Source organism: Orbicella faveolata, unplaced genomic scaffold (assembly GCF_042242905.1).
Source record: "Orbicella faveolata isolate gen_17 unplaced genomic scaffold, um_ofav_v1 contig_27, whole genome shotgun sequence".
Lineage (NCBI taxonomy): Eukaryota > Metazoa > Cnidaria > Anthozoa > Scleractinia > Merulinidae > Orbicella > Orbicella faveolata.
Genome location: NW_028301555.1, coordinates 2,078,738 through 2,097,500, shown reverse-complemented (window position 1 = coordinate 2,097,500; position 18,763 = coordinate 2,078,738). Strand labels below are relative to the sequence as shown.

Here is an 18,763-nt window from a genome sequence, read left to right as displayed (position 1 = left end):
GAGCCACTCTCCCTAACCACCGGGTGAGGGGCAGCACAAGGTCGGGAAAATGGACCCTTTGATATTTCGTCCAGAGATAACCTATGGTATGCTGAGAATCGTGATATAAGTTTTAGGCACAAGAGTTTTTACATTTTTGAGAAAATTACGAAAAACTGTCAACAACCCGTGAAGCTGAAAAATCACAGACATGTGGTCAAATTTCACGATCAGATACTCGAACTTGCGTGAAGGCGCATAGCAAATTATGGTTTTCCTTAGTTTATAATTTTATTTAGGAGGTACAATGTATTGCTAAGCTGCTTTGATGATATTTTAGACTTACAATTGTAATTCCGAATTCCTGGAGAGCAAGGGAAGAGAACCGGAGTTTCTAGACTTTGAAAATCCAAAATTCCATACCGTTTTCAAACATCTCAAGGCATACTCAGTATTATGTACAGTACCGGTTAATTATATTACAGTGAAGAATCGAATTTGTCCTCTTTTCAGCCGCAGCTTTTACACCAAGCTATGATATTCACAAACTACAACGTGAGTATTCGTCATAAGGTGGAAACTAAACAGATGAGTTTGGACTGGGTAGGAGATTCAGTGGGGGGGGGGGGGGGTGGGGGGCTTGGAACTGTGTAAAACCAACCGGTACCACCTACCTTCAAGGGATGTTTTGGTTGACCCTTTGTGCGATGTGGCTCTCCAACTTTATGAAAACAGCGGTGAGTGGAACGTTCAATCTTCACAGAACATTCGTCTGGAAAGATAACATTGCTGAAGTCATCTCCGTCGGCTAGAATTTTCAAGCAATGTTCCATGTGTTTTGGCTTGTTGACATCTTTGATCAGTTGGCAGTACTTGGTCCCACTCCACGTCCATCCACGTCTTCTTCACACTCGCCTTATGGTTCGTGCAGAGACTGTGATGTTACAGCGTGCTAACAAAATTCTTTGAAGTTCTACTGAGGAAAGTTCATCGTTTTTCTTCATTTCTTCGTCGGTTACATCAAATTGTCGAATGCCAAGTTTTGGATTTTGTCCTTTGCATGGGCGGTTGTAAAGACTTTGAATTCCTGTTCGTTTAAACCTCGAAAGAAAAAGACTTACGGCCGGTCTCAACGTGATTATACCGTCCTCTTCAGTCAATTTCTGGACTATTTGGCTGATGTTTATGCCCAGCAAATGCAAGTTAACTATTCATTTTCTCACATAAAGTGATAACTTGCCCATTTTACGAAAAGCTAATCTTCAGGGCAGAATAAACGAGAACGCGTTCTACTGAAAATTCTAAAGAAAATTCAGAACGCACTCCTGCGTTCCTTCGTGTTCTGAATTTTCTTTAGAATGCATTCTATTTTGCGTTCCTGAATATCAAGGGAATGCCAAGGGAACGCCAAAGGAATGCTAATTGGAACGTTCCAAGAACGCGTTCCGTCGTGATTTTTCTGTTAGGTTACTTCTGTCTGGTACTGTAGAATTCTTTCAAAATTCAATTCTAGCAAGTACAAGAGCCGTTTTTGAACGTGATAATTATAATTTTTTTCATGGCAAAAGTTATTTTTGAGGCGAGCGGCCCCATGCAAGTTGACCCAATTTGACCTTTCGAATAGATTTTGTTTAATCACGAAATGTAAACAATTCGACTAGCCTTAGTTCGCTTTCTGAGCAAACCATTGAGAAACCCTGCCATTTTCCATTAAAACTACCCAGTAAACCTAAGATAATACTTTGATGACAGCTTACCTTCCAAATGGGTGTTGAAGGCAAATAATTGTGATGTTCTTTGCCATGTAATTTCCTGTGTCTTGCGGCGCTGCCGTGCTCAGCCACCAGCCTTTTCATGCGGCTACAGCATTTTCTAAGTGTCACCTTTCTCTGGCTTGTGCAATATTTTCGCAGGACTTGGATCCATGTCTTGCATATAAAGCATCCTCTGGGTATCTATTGAGTTTTGTATTGAATATTTCTAATGAAAAGAGGCAAGAAGTGAAGGAACTAATTGAACTGAAAAATAGACCCAGATTGATGTCACGCAATGTTTACATCTAAATGATCACGTGCCGCAAATACATCCGTGTGGATATTTTTGTTGTGCTCTTGCTCATTTCTTCATTTTCTTCCTTACTAGCATACTATGTTTTCCTTTTGGTTTTTTGTAACTTTTTTATTTGTACTCACAAGCCTATTTCAAAGGAGAGTGCTTTGTATGCAATACTTTGAAGCAGTGTATGTACATGCAACACATTTACTTTTCCCATTTTCTAGTGACTGTGCAACAAACTAGAAATCCTATCTAGTTCTAGCTCCAAAAGTCAAACGCCTGGGCAGTTCCATTGCTAATGATTTCCTAAAGCTAGATAAAAGGGAATAGTAATATATGTCTGAAAAAGGGCTAGTTACTGGTAGCCTGCGAATGTAGACATATTTCCGGCTGTCACCTGGTTCCACCGAAAAATAACATCTGCGAACCCAAGCCAGGAAACGATTTTTGTGACATAATGACTTTTGTTTCTCCTTGGCCAATCAGATTCCATGATAGAATGAAACTCGAGTGCTCCTCGCAGCGAATACCTCGCGCAGTAGTTCTGGGGTTATTTGAACTAAACTGTGATTGGCTTAGAATTCCTACGTCACAGAAATCGTTTTCTGGCTTGGGTTCGCAGACGTTAATTTTCAGCAGAACCAAGTGACAGCTGGAAATACGTCTGCATTCGCAGGCAAAGTTACTGGCCACAAAGTGAGTTTTTTCTAATTAATTTTGCATTAATTGTATTTACCAATTTGCCCATGGCAGGTGAACACGCAAACAGGTCCGCTTCGTGGCGCATCTAACTTTTTAGGAATTATTCTCAACAAGATACGTTTTGATGCAGAAGTAGACGCACGCTTTTTTATGTTTCTCAAAAAATATCCCTTTGGAAACTGAAAATGATTTCCTTTTGGGTTCGCACAAGACATGTTTCTTTTCCTATGAGGATAGAGCACAGAAAACTGTTTTGAGAGTTGCCATCGAGAGATCTAAGTTTAAAACAGATAATTACCAAATGCAAATAGAACTGTGGCAAACGGTTTGTTTACCTCTAAAAAAGTTCTTAATATAGAATTCTCATGGCATTCGAGCTGTTGTCTTTTAAATTCGAACTTTTCGATCGCTCGCCTGATGAGCGAAGCTAGCACGTGCAAGGCTCCCAACTTTTTCTTAAATTTGGCAAACCTTGTTACGCGGACAAACTCCACTGGATTAAAATCTATACAACTTTACAAAGATATGTGCAGGAAAAGGAGTTTAGGTCTTTTGAAATGTATTGTATAACCTTGAGCGCTCACTTTGTCAAAAAAAACAAAAACAAAAAAAATGAAACATTATCTAGAATTCGGCACCCGAGTAATTAGGACGCATGTGTTTACTTCTGCCGAAATTGAGTCATTTGCTCTGCGTCATCGGTTGAAAAATTGGAAGATGGAGAGAAATTGCTCGCTTCAGCGGCTAGTTGGTGGCCATGCAGTCAGGACCCTCAAAGCAATAAAGTCCAAGATTTAGTTCCCTTGCTAACTTGTAACAAAGATATATCATGCCACAAAAGCTCTGTCATATAGACTTTATTCTTAGAATCCATCACACTAACATGCTGCAGGGGATTTATATAAGTTTTCGCTCTGCAGGACATTTGTTTTCCGGCTTGCGCCCGGGCAATTTTGTTTTCAAAATCTTCCAGTACCCCCCCCCCCCTCTTTTCATAAAAAAATGGAATGGGCTGTCCTTTACCCCAAGTACAGTTTGTTTTCACTCACCTGAAATTCAAAGTTAGCACGAGGGTGGAGTAGGGGACTAGGGGGAGTGAATAGGGTGTGGTTACGAACTCTTAGCTATTTTCCACTGCCCACTGAGTTGAGCAATAGCTGAGTGCGCTAAGGAGAAAAACAGAAAGTTGTCCCATTTTAACTTGAAAGAAAAATGTATTTTGAGCGAAAGCAATTGAGTGAATTACTGTATTAAATATTTGAAACAAAAGACATGAAAAGGTCTTGTGTATGTTTATATCATTATGGAAAATCCTAATTAAATAGTTGCAGTGGCCATGTAATGACCGTTAAATGCATTGCTTGCAACATCAACAAGAAAACGAAATTGTTTGCATAGGAAAACTTCTTTGCCCCTCCCCCGTCTGAAAAAAAATTAATCACGTGGTCCGGAAGTGACGAAGGAAAGATTGCGTTACGCTCACTAGACTGATTGACGTCTTGCCTGTAGGAATTTTTTTTATTATACAAGAAACTAAATGAATATCAAGAGGTTGCTCACTGAGAGGTAAATATTGTAATGTATGGAGTGATTTTCCTGAAAAGTGTTGCACAAGCTTAGCCTGGAACCGGCGTACAAGCTCAATGTCAAGATATAACCCTAAATTATAAAGCACGGCAACAAGAAAGCAATAGAAAAATTATCTGAGAACATCAAAATTATTGCCTTCAAACACCCATTTGGAAGGTAAGCCGTCATCGAAGTATTATCTCAGGTTTACTGGTAGTTTTAATGGGAAATGGCAGGGTTTCTCAATGGTTTGCTCAGAAAGCGAACTAAGGCTAGTCGAATTGTTTACATTTCGTGATTAAACAAAATCTATTCGAAAGGTCAAATTGGGTCAACCTGCATAAGGCCGCTTGCCTCAGAAATAACTTTTGCCACGAAAAAAATCATATCACGTTCAAAAACAGCTCTTGTACTTGCCAGAATTGAATTTTGAAAGAATTCTACATAATACCGAGTATACTTTGAGATGTTTGAAAACGTGCGGAATTTTGGATTTTCAAAGTCTAGAAACTTCGGTTCTCTTCGCTTGCTCTCCAGGAATTCGGAATTACAATTGTAAGTCTAAAATATCATCAAAGCAGCTTAGCAATACCTCCTAAGTAAAATTATAAACTAAGGAAAACCATAATTTGCTATGCGCCTTCACGCGAGTTCGATTATCTGATCGTGAAATTTGACCGCATGTCTGTGATTTTTCGGCTTCACGGGTTTTTGACGGTTTTTCGTAATTTTCTCGAAAATATAAAAACTCTAGAACCTAAGACTTATATCACGATTCTTAGCATACCATAGGTTATCTCTGGACGAAATATCAAGGGGTCCATTTTTCCAACCTTGTGCCACATTTTTTCATTCTCACTCGGTCCCTACAGAGAGTCGCTCTCAAGAATTAAAAAAAGTGTTTGGAAGGAAAAACAAGATAAAACTAAACAGGTGCACCAAACTCTTAACTCAACGATGCAAATTATGACCTTGAAAACAACGACTCGAGAAATATTTTTAGTCAATGTTGTTTAAAATTGTGTGGATGTTCCATAAATTATATATTACATTGCTCCATAAACACTTGAGACCTTATACCAATCAATTTTTTAAAATATTATTTTCTTTAAATAAAAAACCTTCATCAACCTGTACAATAATAGAGTACTAATAATTTACAGTTATTCCTTAAGGAGTATCTGTATATTGTGGGTCAATATATATCTATTTTTCTGTTACGCAAAATAGTAATAAGTTGTACATAATAAGATTGCATTCCTTTTTCCAACAGCGATTAACATTCAAACTACCTTACGTAATGCTCATGGCATCTTAGTGGTTGTTTGTGCTGGTTTTATCGTATACCATGCGAAAACCCTTCAAGATTACATGAATGCTTTCAGCAATTATGTACTGCCTGCTGGTAACTTTCTGCATACAATTGGTGAAAAATGCCTGCTGTTTACTGTGCAAGCAGAAACTCCATCTGCCCTTGAAATGTTGCGGAAGGAATATATAGCTGGTACATTGCAGAAACGACTGCAGGAGTTCCTGGTTACTGAAGAGTTGAAAGAACTTACAGGTGAAGAGGACTTGGAGGTGACGATATACATTGATGATCAGGAATATAAAGATGCCCTCTTGGATTTGGTAATCAAAGGTAACTAAGCAGTTTTTTTGTGTAACATGACATAAAATGTAAAAGCAATGACCACCGCAAAGTATCTATGAGCCATTAGTGTTCAGATTTCTTTCAGTGGCATCACAACACTTTGAATGGAATTTAGTAGCAATATTCCAGCAGAGGCCAAGGCTGTCAGGTTGAATGAGCTCAGAATAATTCATGCTTTTGTAAAATGATTTGATATTGATAAAATTAGGCTAGAAGATGCAAAACATGGATTTATTACAAGGGTGCAATTATTTTAAGCCTTAAATTTTTCGTTTTTTTTAGTATTTTAAGCATTTTAATTTAAATTTCCCATTTTATTTATTTTTATTTTTAAATATATCCATTTCATCTTTGTTTTATTTTACAGGGCCCACCTTGATATCAGTGTTATAACTGAAGTGGCTATACCCTGTACATAGATATTTTCAATACTAATAATAACAATAGTAATAATAGTAATAATAATTATTATTTTTATTTTTTTTAATGATTAATAATAATGTTTATTAGTGGCTTATAAAAAACTTACAACTGTAAAAATTCTTAGGGCAATATATATGTCAGGGAAATACTAACTTACAAAAGAATTAGAAATTACACTTATTCTTTACAACCCTTATAAATTTGTCTATTATCTTTTGTCGAAAAAATTTAAATAAGAATAGTAAAAAATACTCTACACTCTTATTATTACTATTGTTATTATTATTACTATTATTATGATGATGATGATGATTATTATATTATTATTGAAAATATCTATGTACAGGGTATAGCCACTTCAGTTATAACACTGATATCAAGGTGGGCCCTGTAAAATAAAACAAAGATGAAATGGATATATTAATTAAAAATAAATTAAATGGGAAATTATTATTAGTATGAGTAATCATACGGTTTTGAGTTCAATTTGGAATTAATTTGCACGAGTGAGTTTTTCAAAAGGCTGAAATTGCACTCGCCAGAGCGGCTCGTGTAATTTCAGTTGTTTGGAAAACTCACAAGAGTAAATTAATTCCAAATTTAACATAGAAGACTGTGTGATTACTTATTAATAATATAAACATGAAAAAATTCGCGTACAGGAAGTGCCAGGAGATCTTTCTTCAAGTCATTTTTCGCATTCGAGAAAACTTTGTTCAAAGTTTCCGTACAAAATTTTTGTCATCGTTTTACATGATATCATTGGCTTAGAAAATCTCCCATTGTCTTTCAGCCAAATCATAATCCAGAATAACGATGTGTAATTTGCACTGGTGCTACACTTTTTTGCGTCGGTGTTACACTTTTTGCACTGGTATTACACTTAAACTGCACTGCTCTCAGCCCATCAGAATCCAGTAATTTTTTCATTTATATTATTATTATTATTATTATTATTATTGTTGTTGTTATTGTTATTGCTGTTGTTGTTGTTATTATTATTGAGTAAATACAGATATATGACATATTTACATGAGGGTGAAGTTTTATTACAATTATTATCATTATGATATGTCCCCCGGTCACAAAACATGTTGCTGTCAACTGTGTACAGCCCGGATGTACGGAGAAATATATACCCCCGACTTCTGAATTTATTTTAAAGTCTAGGATGTGTCATTTAGGCAGCCACATTCACAAATTGATATGCTGTATATCCTTTTGTTTTTTGTCATATCCTACTGGTTATTCCTGCTACACAAAGTACATTTCATGTCGAGAAAATTGTTTCTTGAGGGTCTGGATGGGGTTCAAATGATTGCTGAGAATTCATCAAGGTTGCACCCTCGGCTGAGAAATGACTTGTTTTTGTGTGGGATATGTGTGGCATGCCTGTGGTATCCCACACTATTGTCATCGACTCGTGTCCGTTAATGCAAATGAGGTATCCCACACATGTACCCTTTGGGTACCTATTTTTTTTAACTAACAGGTGAGGTCTGCAAAGTTTACTAATAGCCCGAAAATTGGCTTTAGTACACATGATCCGAAAGCTTTACGGAAGGCTGAGAAATCGCTGGAAATTTGACTGATAATGTTAAATATCAAATTCATCAGCAATAATCAGTTTACTCAGTAAACTTCAGAGTCCGCACTTAGAACAGTTAGTTTGGGATACAGCTCCGTTTTGAAAAGCTCCGTTTTTGAAACGTGCCAATTTGTTTTCTTTTATTTACTATTACTTTGCCGCTTTCAGCAAAAACAAAAAAAAGGAAAATTCTTGCATATGAGAGATATTCCAAAGCGAATGGAGTACAATTCTGGGAGTAATTGGGCGAGTAATTTTGAAATCGGACGAGTGCAAAGGGCGAGGCCGATTTCAAATTTCGAGCCCAATTACTCCCTGAATTGTACGACACGAGATCCAATTACTAATTAATCATATTTATAACAAATCTCGGAGTTTAAAACTGTCTTTTGAGAACTATTTTTAAGCGATAACGTCTGTAGCGCTTTTCATAAGTTTTGAAAACTGTAGGAAACATTGCAAAGAAAGCTATTAAAGTGCGCGTAATTGACGTGCGAATGACGTGTATCCAATCCACCGTAGGAAAAAAGATGGCGGCTGTACATTTTGCCACGATGCCTTGCGAACCTAAAGCAGCCTATAAGGCACAAAGAAAGCCAAATTGTTACAATATTTTTCCCTGTGCTAAGGACATTAAGTAGCCTAGGTTTGAAGATTTTATAACGTTTCTGTACGTTTCTATGAACGTTGTTAAGGTTTTTGTGTGCTAAGAATTATGGGTAAATGTACCAGTCGCCATCTTTTTTCCTATGGAGGATTACAAAAAGTTCAAATTGGATACTTGTAATTGGACACCCACGTGATCGCGCGCCAATTACGTGACAAATAGGTGCGCGGAGAACCAATCACAATCGAGAATTTTGTTATAGATACGATTAAATGTAAATCTCATTGCAGGGCAAGTCGTAGCTCTCCTATTCGAACGTCAGTGAAGCTCCCTCAGTAAATCATAAGCAGTCGATTTTCTCGTCGACTGATGAAATTTACCAATTGAACGAATGCTCATCATTCGAGGTCGAGTTCACTATTACAAAGGTATGTTAGAAAAGGTAGCGACGCAAAGAACCCAGCAATTCTCAGCTTTTTCTTTGTTACCTAAAGAGCCCAGTAAAATGCAGCGCATGTGTAGTAAGTCGCAAAAGTGCGATTGAATACAGAATAGCTTTGTCGGAAATACGCCTATTTTTTGAGAACCGCTCATTAGCATTTCACGAAATTTGGCTTGAAAATACTTTGGGAAATAAGTAACTGGAGTATCGAAAAAAATTGAACTTTAGCAAAGATAAAATTAAAGATATCACTGTTAAATTACAATTAAAATAGTGTTAATTTGTGAGCATCGTTACAAGCTTGTTGCATGCAAATTTTAAAGAAAATCTAATGACTAGATTTTCTGCAAATAAACAAAACCGATTTTAAAGGCCTGTTTATCTTTATTCATGATGCCATGGCAACGGCACATAGCCAGCTTAACTATCAAGAAACCGAAGTTTGTGTTGTTAACTTGCTTGTGGCCATTTTTGGCGACCAAAGGATCAAGGGCTTTAGAGAAAAAGGTGAATGAAACACAGGTATCAAAAACTGTGTTCAGCCACCTTAACGATGAAAGGTATTGAGCTTCCAGGATAGTGACAACCATATTGTCAAACTGGATGAAGGTTGAGATTTCAAAATCGACGGGGAAAAACACAAGTCGAAACAGATACACGCACCAATATGACCTGATCTCTTATTGATACAAAAAGAGGGCTAAGCGAAAAAGAAGAATGTAGCCAAGGGAGAATGGTCAATAGTACCCAAATGCACCAAAATGTAGAAAACATGCCAAATATTTACTGTTTGATCTTTTATGATGTCTCGATTTGTAGAGTCAAATGTCGACCTTGACAAACATCCTCAGGAGAGATGTCGGAGAAAGTCCGATTCAGATCTGCACTTCAAGCCAGTTGAGACTGATGTCACTTTCATGAGACTACGACAGGTCGAAAGTAGACTCCTCCTTCTTGAGCGAGAAAGAAGACAACAGATAGAAAGTGAAAATAAGGGTGGTTCAGACACGGTATCTGATGTTGAAAATACAAGAGATGAAATCTGTGCTGCGGCTGCACCTGAAACAACGACAAGCATGGAAAGGGGTATGTAGTGAACTGATACATGGGTTTTCACCTGACCTTTCTTAGTGCGTGAGCTTGAAAAATGCTAGTTTTTTGACCAAATCTTCATTGAAGCACTCGAAGAGTATGATACCATTCTTACAAACAGATCAAAACCCAACACAAGCACTCATAAGTACTCTGAAAATGGTTATGGCAGCACACGGCAGGACCTTGCATCAAGTTCGGGGATGAATTACAGGTTGCTGCGTTCTCTCTCCGTGGGACTATTTTGAATTGTAAATTCGCAGTTACCTGCAAATGCAAGTACTACAAAAGAAAATAATTAAATGCAGATATTGCTGGTTCAGACATGCTTTTCACAGTCATTAATGATACAATCACAAAAACCCACATATAATTAAGAACCTGGATTTTAAGCACTTGTTAGGCTAAGTTTCTTCATTTAGACCGCCCCCTTTACACAAGAACCTGCCATACATTTGAGAATTGTTTCATGTTTAGCGTGCGTATAATTTATTGAGTATGGATGCGCGAGGAAGATCAACAAGCTAGAGCTTCTCTCGGCTGCGTCTCAAGCAGCTCTTACGCTTCTTTCGTGCTCTCCAAACTTTCCGTGTGCATCCATAACTCGATTTACGCACGCATGGCATGAAACAATTCGTTAATAACAAAGTGGCAACAACTTGTGCACGAAAACATCTGAAATTTCTGATTGACAGCAAAGTTGTTGGGATATATTTGGAAAGCGCGCCTATTCTGCTTCGTTTTTGTTACGCTTGCTCTCGCTTGCTGGCTTCTGGCTAAAAGGTCACCGCCATGAGAAAAATTTGGAAATTGTTCTCTAGTCTCTGCCACTAACTGTCGAATAGAGTTTAGCAACAAGAACTCACAGCTAAACTCGACGGGAATGTTGCAGCTGAAATGCAACTGCACACACCATGTGATATACGCACGGCTGTGTGTATATTTAACAATTATTCCACAAGAGCACCTTGGTTATCATCTCATATCCAATAAGCACGAGTGGAATAATTGTTTTGTTAAAACACCCCCAAAATATAGAAAACTAAATGATTTCCCTCGCCTAGAATGTTGAGCAAATGCGCGTGAAATTATTTCCTTATTTTACTTGTCTTTTTTAGCATTCCCATACAAACGCTGAGAAAATTACGCGTAAGCTTACCATATTTGTAGAGCGTGGTATAATGGCTCATAACCCATGATGGTTAAGCCAATGAAAACTCTTGAATTGCATTATCCAAGTCAATTATCCAGTTTTAATAAAGAGATATATATACCATAGTACCTCAATAGAAACATAGTGCAAGCTATGTTATAATTAACAATTATTCCATGAGCGCAGCCTAGGATATGACTACAACAAGTTTATTCATTCACTCGTACATCTACAGTTTTATGAAATATATTAAACAATTAGATTATGAGCTCAAGATTTCTATCGCGTGATAGTTGACGAGGGCTGCGCCCTCGTCAACTATCACGCGTAGAAATCGAGAGCGAATAATCTAATTGTTTTAGTATAAATCTACTAGTCGTTCAAAACTTTCATCTAAATCCTCTTCACAGACACTTTGAAAACACAAAGAAGCGGCCCCCAGCGCACGCTGCAGCGCTACTCACTATCTATCACAGAATAGAACGTGAGTAGCGTAGCCAATCAGAGGACAGCATTCGTGATAGAACGCCAGTAGATTTATACTAAATATAAATAGAAGGACACAAAAAAGTACAGTTTGTGTCTAGAGAAAAAAGTAACCCGAATTTTTCTAGTCAGTCTCCAGTAATCAGTGTTTCTGTAGATATCTAAGAGGATACAGAATTGTTCAGGGAAGAGATGCGTATGTGGTAGAATGGAATGGAGAAAATCAAAACAAATTTTCGGAATGTTGTTCAGACAGTAAATAAAATTTCATTTGTTTAGAGAGGTTGAAGGCATTGAGATCTTAAGGTGAGTGGGGATATTGTCCCAGAGAATAGTTGCTGTGTAAGCTATTGTTTGTTTTCCAGAACTTGAACGTACTTTTGATATGTATAGATTTTGCCTAGATGCATATCTGGTATTGTAATTGTGTACTTAACTGGTGTATTGAAAGAAATCTTGAAACCTGAATCTTGGTAGGAGGCTCTTATGCCAAAGTTGCGTGAATTTCAGGGCTTTCCTGTGAGAACATCTGATGAGTGTAGCAAGAATAATGCGCTTTCTGTCTGGTCGCCAAAGGTTTTGGAAAGAATACAAGCCAAATGGAATGATTTTGTTGAGTTTGTACTTCAGGGTTTTTTATGTAGGTTTTATGGTAGATAGCCAACAAGGGGCGCAGCACCGAGCTGGTTATAATCACCTCGTGTCCAAAGAGCAAGAGTGGAATAATTGTTTTATTAAAAACGCCAGTAGTAATGGTGGCTCATATGAGCAGTAACCAATCAGGAGCTGAGAAAGACAGTAGGCTATTGTTTGGAGAACAATGGGCTCTATTGTTCTCCAAATCCAAGATGGCGCCTTGACCAATCAGGAGCCGAATTAAGAATTCAAGATGGTGGCACCCACAAAAGTCGGCCATGTTGGAAAACAGCCCACCAGCCTCGACAGAGGACTGGGATCGGTCTCACAGATTTCCATGGCGACACAAATTACGCCAGGGTCACGCAAAAATTGTCAGGCAACTTTAAACTGGATACTTACAGTGTCCTGTGGTCCTAAACGACAGAGGTCCGTCCAGCAAGTGGCCAGACTGAGAGACTTGGGTCCGACTGCAGCTTAGATAGGGTGGTGCAATGGATCCTGGGACGGTGACCTCATCGGGAACCAATCAGAATGAATTAAAGTACTCACAGTGGTTGGCTTCCCCAGTGCCCCTCTGTTAAGGAGAGTATTAAACCAAACATCACACAATATCAAATGTGAGGAACTTTAATATCAAAACTTTTGCGCTAACATTAAGAGACATGACGTCATTGCCATGTTGATCGGGTAAAAAGACCGGTTTCTATCGTCATCACACAATTTTTCAAATGAACTTTAATGTCCAAAACGTTTGCGCTAAAATTACAGAAAGTCGGTCATTGTGTCTCAAATAAGATAAAACTATCAAAAGAAATGGAACAGAAATAATTTTATCCAGCTTGAATGCAATCTTTGACAAGTAACGAATAATAAGCGAAGACAAAAATTTATAGGCTAAAAGGTGAGAAGAAAAATACAATTGAAATACTTCAAGTGGAAATGAATTGCTAACGGCAGTTTGCAATAAAATCTAAACTCCTTGATCTCGACTGTTTCCTTGAGAAAAGCATCATTCAAAGGAATCTTGAACAAACAAAAGGCATTTTGGGCGACCATTGAAGAATTAACATAATTAGTCAGAGATGAAACATGGAATAAATTAAAACCGAAAAGCACATGTTTAGAAGCTGAAATCATGATAGACTGTATCTTAACCCTTGAGAATAAAATCAAAAGAATTTCAAACAAACGTTTGGCGCTTGAAGTAAAGATTTAACTTCATTTACAAACACTGCAAATCGCTCCTAATTCAACATTTATAGTTGTCTAAGCGGGTTTCCAATAGCGCCAAAAATAAATCACTTACTTCAAAGATAGTCCTTTCCTCCAAAGCGTCACACAACTAGCAGTCGCTCAACTCCATAGCCACGAAGACAGGAAAGAATGTTACGTTTAGAAAAGAAGACGTGTACTGAACGTTGTCACAAGTAAAATGAATTCTATCAAGACCGATTGACTTATAAACGGGTATTCACAAAACAATAGACAATGTCATGTGGTTAACAACCAATGAGAGGATGGGGGATGGGGGGTACGCGATATCACGTGGTCAAGAATCAATGAGAAGACAGGGGGATAAGGGGTTATACCGAACAGTAATGTCATTAAATTGTTTTAAGCAAAACAAATAGTCTGAGTCTTTAAAACGTTTATTGAATAGTAACTCCAAAGAAAGAATTGATTATAATTTGAACTCTTAAAGTCTTGACCGACAGTATTCGACAAAGTGTTAGGAACTAAACTCGTTTCCAGTTTCTCAGATTCTTGGTCCCACTTCTCCCTCCTCCACCTCCTCCTCCACCTTCACCTCCTCCTCCACCTTCACCTCCTCCTCCACCTCCTCCTTTTCCTCCTCCTCCACCTCCACCTCGTCATCCTCCATCTCCTCCTCTTCTTCCTTCTGCTCTTCCTGGTTTACCTCCACCTCCTCCACCTCCACCTCCTCCACCACCTCCTCCTCCTCTTCCACCTCCTCCTCTTCAACCTCCTCAATTCCTCCTCCCTTTCCTCCTCCTCCTCCACCTCGTCCTCCTCCACCTCCTCCTCTTCTTCCTTCTGCTCTTCCTGGTTTACCTCCTCCTCCTCCACCACCTCCTCCTCCTCTTCCACCTCTTCCTCCTCCTCTTCAACCTCCTCAACTCCTCCTCCCTTTCCTCCTCCTCCTCCACCTTCTCGACTCCTCCTCCCTTTCCTCCTTCTCCCCAACCTCCTCCTCCACCACCTCTTCCTCGTCCTCCTCCACCTCTTCCTCCTCCTCCTCTTCCACCTCCACCTCCTCCTCCACCACTTCTTCCTCGTCCTCCTCAAGATCGTCCTTATCCTCCTCCACATCCTCCTCCTCCTCCTCCTTCTCCACGTCCTCCTCCTCCACCACCACCTCCACCTCTTCCTCCTCCTTCTCCTCCTCAAGACTTTTATTTTGCCTTTCTTCCATGATCGTAATGATCAACTACATCACCAATAATTATCGGCCAAGTATAAAGATAATCCCTTATTGTGCCATTATTGGCAGAGACTACTTACTTCAAATGAATTAAGGCAGCCTTTTTATACTTGGCCGATAATTATTGGTGATTTAGTTGATCATTACGATCATGGAAGAAAGGGAAAATAAAAGTCTTGAGGAGGAGATGGAGAAGGAGGCGGAAGAAGAGGTGGAGGAGGAGGTAGAGGTGGTGCTGGAGGAGCAGGAGGAGGAGGTGGAGAAGGAGGAGGAGGATGTGGAGGAGGAGGAGGATAAGGACGAGGTTGAGGAGGACGAGGAAGTGGTGGTGGAGAAGGAGGAGGAGGAGCTGGATGAGGAGGAGGAGGTGGAGAATGAGGAAGAGGTGGTGGAGGAGGAGGAGGTTGGGGAGAAGAAGGAAAGGGAGGAGGACGAGTTGAGAAGGTGGAGAAGGAGGAAAGGGAGGAGGGGGAGTTGAGGAGGTGGAAGAGGAGGAGGAGGTGGTGGAGAAGGAGGAGGAGAAGAAGGAGGTGAGGAGGTGGAGAAGGAGGTGAGGAGGAAAAGGAGGAGGAGGTGGTGTTGGTGGAGGAGGAGGAGGAGGACAAGGAGGAGGGGATGAGGAGGAGGAGGAGAAGGACGAGGAGGAGGAAGAGGAAGAAGAGGAGAAGGAGGAGGTGGAGGAGGAGGAAAAGGACGAGGTGGAGGAGGAGGTGGAGGAGGAGGAGGAGGAAGAAGTGGGAGCAAGAATCTGACAAACTGGAAACAAGTTTAGTTCCCAACACTTTGTCGAATACTGACGGTCAAGACTTTAAGAGTTCAAATTATAATCAATTCTTTCTTTGGAGTTATTATTCAATGAACATTATAAAGACTCAGACTATTTGCTTTGCTTAAAACAATTTAATGACATTACTGTTCGGTATAACCCCTTATCCCCCCGTCTTCTCATTGATTCTTGACCACGTGATATCACGTACCCCCCATCCCCCATCCTCTCATTGGTTGTTAACCACATGACATTGTCTATTGTTTTGTGAATACCCGTTTATAAGTCAATCGGTCTTGATAAAATTCATTTTACTCGTGACAACATTCAGCACACATCTTCTTTTCTAAACATAACATTCTTTCCTGTCTTCATGGCTATGGAGTTGAGCAACTGCTAGTTGTGTGACGCTTTGGAGGAAAGGACTATGTTTTAAGTAAGTGATTTATTTTTGGCGCTATTGGAAACCCGCTTAGACAACTATAAATGTTGAATTAGGAGCGATTTGCAGTGTTTGTAAATGAAGTTAAATCTTTACTTCAAGCGCCAAACGTTTGTTTGAAATTAAATTCTTTTGATTTTATTCTCAAGGGTTAAGATACAGTCTATCATGATTTCAGCTTCTAAACATGTGCTTTTCGGTTTTAATTTATTCCATGTTTCATCTCTGACTAATTATGTTAATTCTTCAATGGTCGCCCAAAATGCCTTTTGTTTGTTCAAGATTCCTTTGAATGATGCTTTTCTCAAGGAAACAGTCGAGATCAAGGAGTTTAGATTTTATTGCAAACTGCCATTAGCAATTCATTTCCACTTGAAGTATTTCAATTGTATTTTTCTTCTCACCTTTTAGCCTATAAATTTTTGTCTTCGCTTATTATTCGTTACTCGTCAAAGATTGCATTCAAGCTGGATAAAATTATTTCTGTTCCATTTCTTTTGATAGTTTTATCTTATTTGAGACACAATGACCGACTTTCTGTAATTTTAGCGCAAACGTTTTGGACATTAAAGTTCATTTGAAAAATTGTGTGATGACAATAGAAACCGGTCTTTTTACCCGATCAACATGGCAATGACGTCATATCTTTTAATGTTAGCGCAAAAGTTTTGATATTAAAGTTCCTCGCATTTGATATTGTGTGATGTTTGGTTTAATACTCTCCTTAACAGAGGGGCACTGGGGAAGCCAACCACTGTGAGTACTTTAATTCATTCTGATTGGTTCCCGATGAGGTCACCGTCCCAGGATCCATTGCACCACCCTATCTAAGCTGCAGTCGGACCCAAGTCTCTCAGTCTGACCACTTGCCGGACGGACCTCTGTTGTTTAGGACCACAGGACACTGTAAGTATCCAGTTTAAAGTTGCCTGACAATTTTTGCATGACCCTGGCGTAATTTGTGTCGCCATGGAAATCCGTGAGACCAATCCCAGTCCTCTGTCGAGGCTGATGGGCTGTTTTCCAACATGGCCGACTTTTGTGGGCGCCGCCATCTTGAATTCTTAATTCAGCTCCTGATTGGTCCAATTTTTCAAGGTGCCACTTGGATTTGGAGAACAATAGAGCCCATTGTTCTCCAAACAATAGCCTATTGTCTTTCTCAGCTCCTGATTGGTTACTGCTCATATGAGCCATTATTACTACTAACGCCCCCAAAATATAGAAAACTAGAATAAAATAAAAACGCCCCCAAAAATGCGGGTACGCTTACCATATTGCATTATCCAATGATCCAGTTTTTAATAATTATAGTAAGTAGAATTCTACTAGTATAACAGTGCAAATGCTACCATTAGCCTTTAGCGTGCAGTGGCTGGAGGTCATCTGCAAAATAGCGACTTTTTATCGGTTTTGTGAAATTACAGAAGAACATTTAGATACAAATGGATAATTAAATTCCTGAGAAGACTAAAAGAAGGGCATTCACGATTTCATGACTTTAAAAAACTAGACAAGGGGTTCTTATTGAGAAGTGAGTGCTGCCGTTAGTAGCGTGTTTGTATGTAAATATGACAATGGGAACTTCAACGGAAATATAACTGATTTATTTCTGAAACAACATGGTTACATGTACTTTGAATGTATAAAAGAGATCAAATAATGACTAGCTATGTCATTTTTTGGTTTAAGTGTTTGCTTTTGAGAAAGCGAACCCTTGAACAAACTGGAATGTTCTTAAAGCAGAACCCCGGTGAAGCACATCTCAGTATCAATGAATTGCGTGAAATGGCTGAAAATAATGACGTCGGTGTATTCATGTCGAATGCAATCAGTAGTATGGAGGGAGTCAGACAAATACTGTTTCGCAGAGGGAGAAGCATTTCCCCGTTTTGAAACCCCCAGATGTAACACCGAAGCTCGCAAGCTCGCTTCGGTTAAACATGGGGGTTTCAAAACGGGGAAATGGTGCGTCTCTCTGCGAAACAGTATTTCTCTGACTCCCTCTATACTACTACAGGGAAGGGGGGAAGGGGAGGGATACCTATTGGATAGAAACGACCCCGCCATTATACCGCCCAAACACTGGCAATGGTTCGAGGAACAAACAAGTGTGTGTGGCTGATGCGTGGCCGGAGAGAAAACTGTGGAAAGAGCTGTGAGGGAATATTGCAAGCAGCACAACTACCAACTAAAGAAAGGAATGAAAATGCCAGCTCCGTGTTGCGGCTGTGGACTCGGTGTTTTGTGTGATTACCGTCTTTGCATTTCATGTGGCAGGATGTTTCGAAGAGGGATTCCTATTAGATAGAAACAACCCTGCCGTTATACCGCCCGAAAACCGGCAATGTTTTGAGGAACAAACAAGTGTGTCGAACAAGCAAACAACCGGCAACTTTCCTATTTCATTCAATACCTCCCTCCAGAGCTTCGTGAAATGATTCTCAAGGAGTACATTGCAATGAAAAGGAGGGGAAAAAAGGAAATGGGGTGGGACAAGGTACACGAGCATATTTCAAAACTGCCTTTCTGCCAATACAGGCAGCAGATTGTACCGATGGTAATTTGCTTTGAATATGCGAACTGCCGTTTCCAGGGATGTTGTTTACCCTGTTACGAAAGTGGAACTATTCATAAAGCATCTCTAAGCCCTCCGATGGAGTTAATACCTCTCATAGAAGCCAGCCCCGAGTACAAGAATTTTTTAAAAGTGTGCTCCTGGG

At 39.3% G+C, this 18,763-nt stretch overlaps 2 protein-coding genes and 1 pseudogene across 3 annotated transcripts in view; 1 reads left to right on the top strand and 2 right to left on the bottom strand.

Annotated features, from left to right (window-relative positions):
- The window catches only part of LOC149107104 (uncharacterized), a 160,420-nt gene that overhangs the window by 78,737 nt on the left and 62,920 nt on the right, over nucleotides 1-18,763 (bottom strand). The window lies entirely within an intron of this gene.
- Nucleotides 1-18,763, bottom strand: part of LOC110051350 (uncharacterized) — a 434,502-nt gene that overhangs the window by 357,032 nt on the left and 58,707 nt on the right. The window lies entirely within an intron of this gene.
- LOC110051349 (uncharacterized) overlaps nucleotides 1-18,763 on the top strand; it is a 52,966-nt pseudogene that overhangs the window by 10,859 nt on the left and 23,344 nt on the right. The window contains exons 4-5 of the transcript XR_016209410.1: nucleotides 5,579-5,947; nucleotides 9,839-10,105. The product of XR_016209410.1 is annotated as an uncharacterized LOC110051349 (transcript). The remainder of the gene's footprint in view (nucleotides 1-5,578; nucleotides 5,948-9,838; nucleotides 10,106-18,763) is intronic.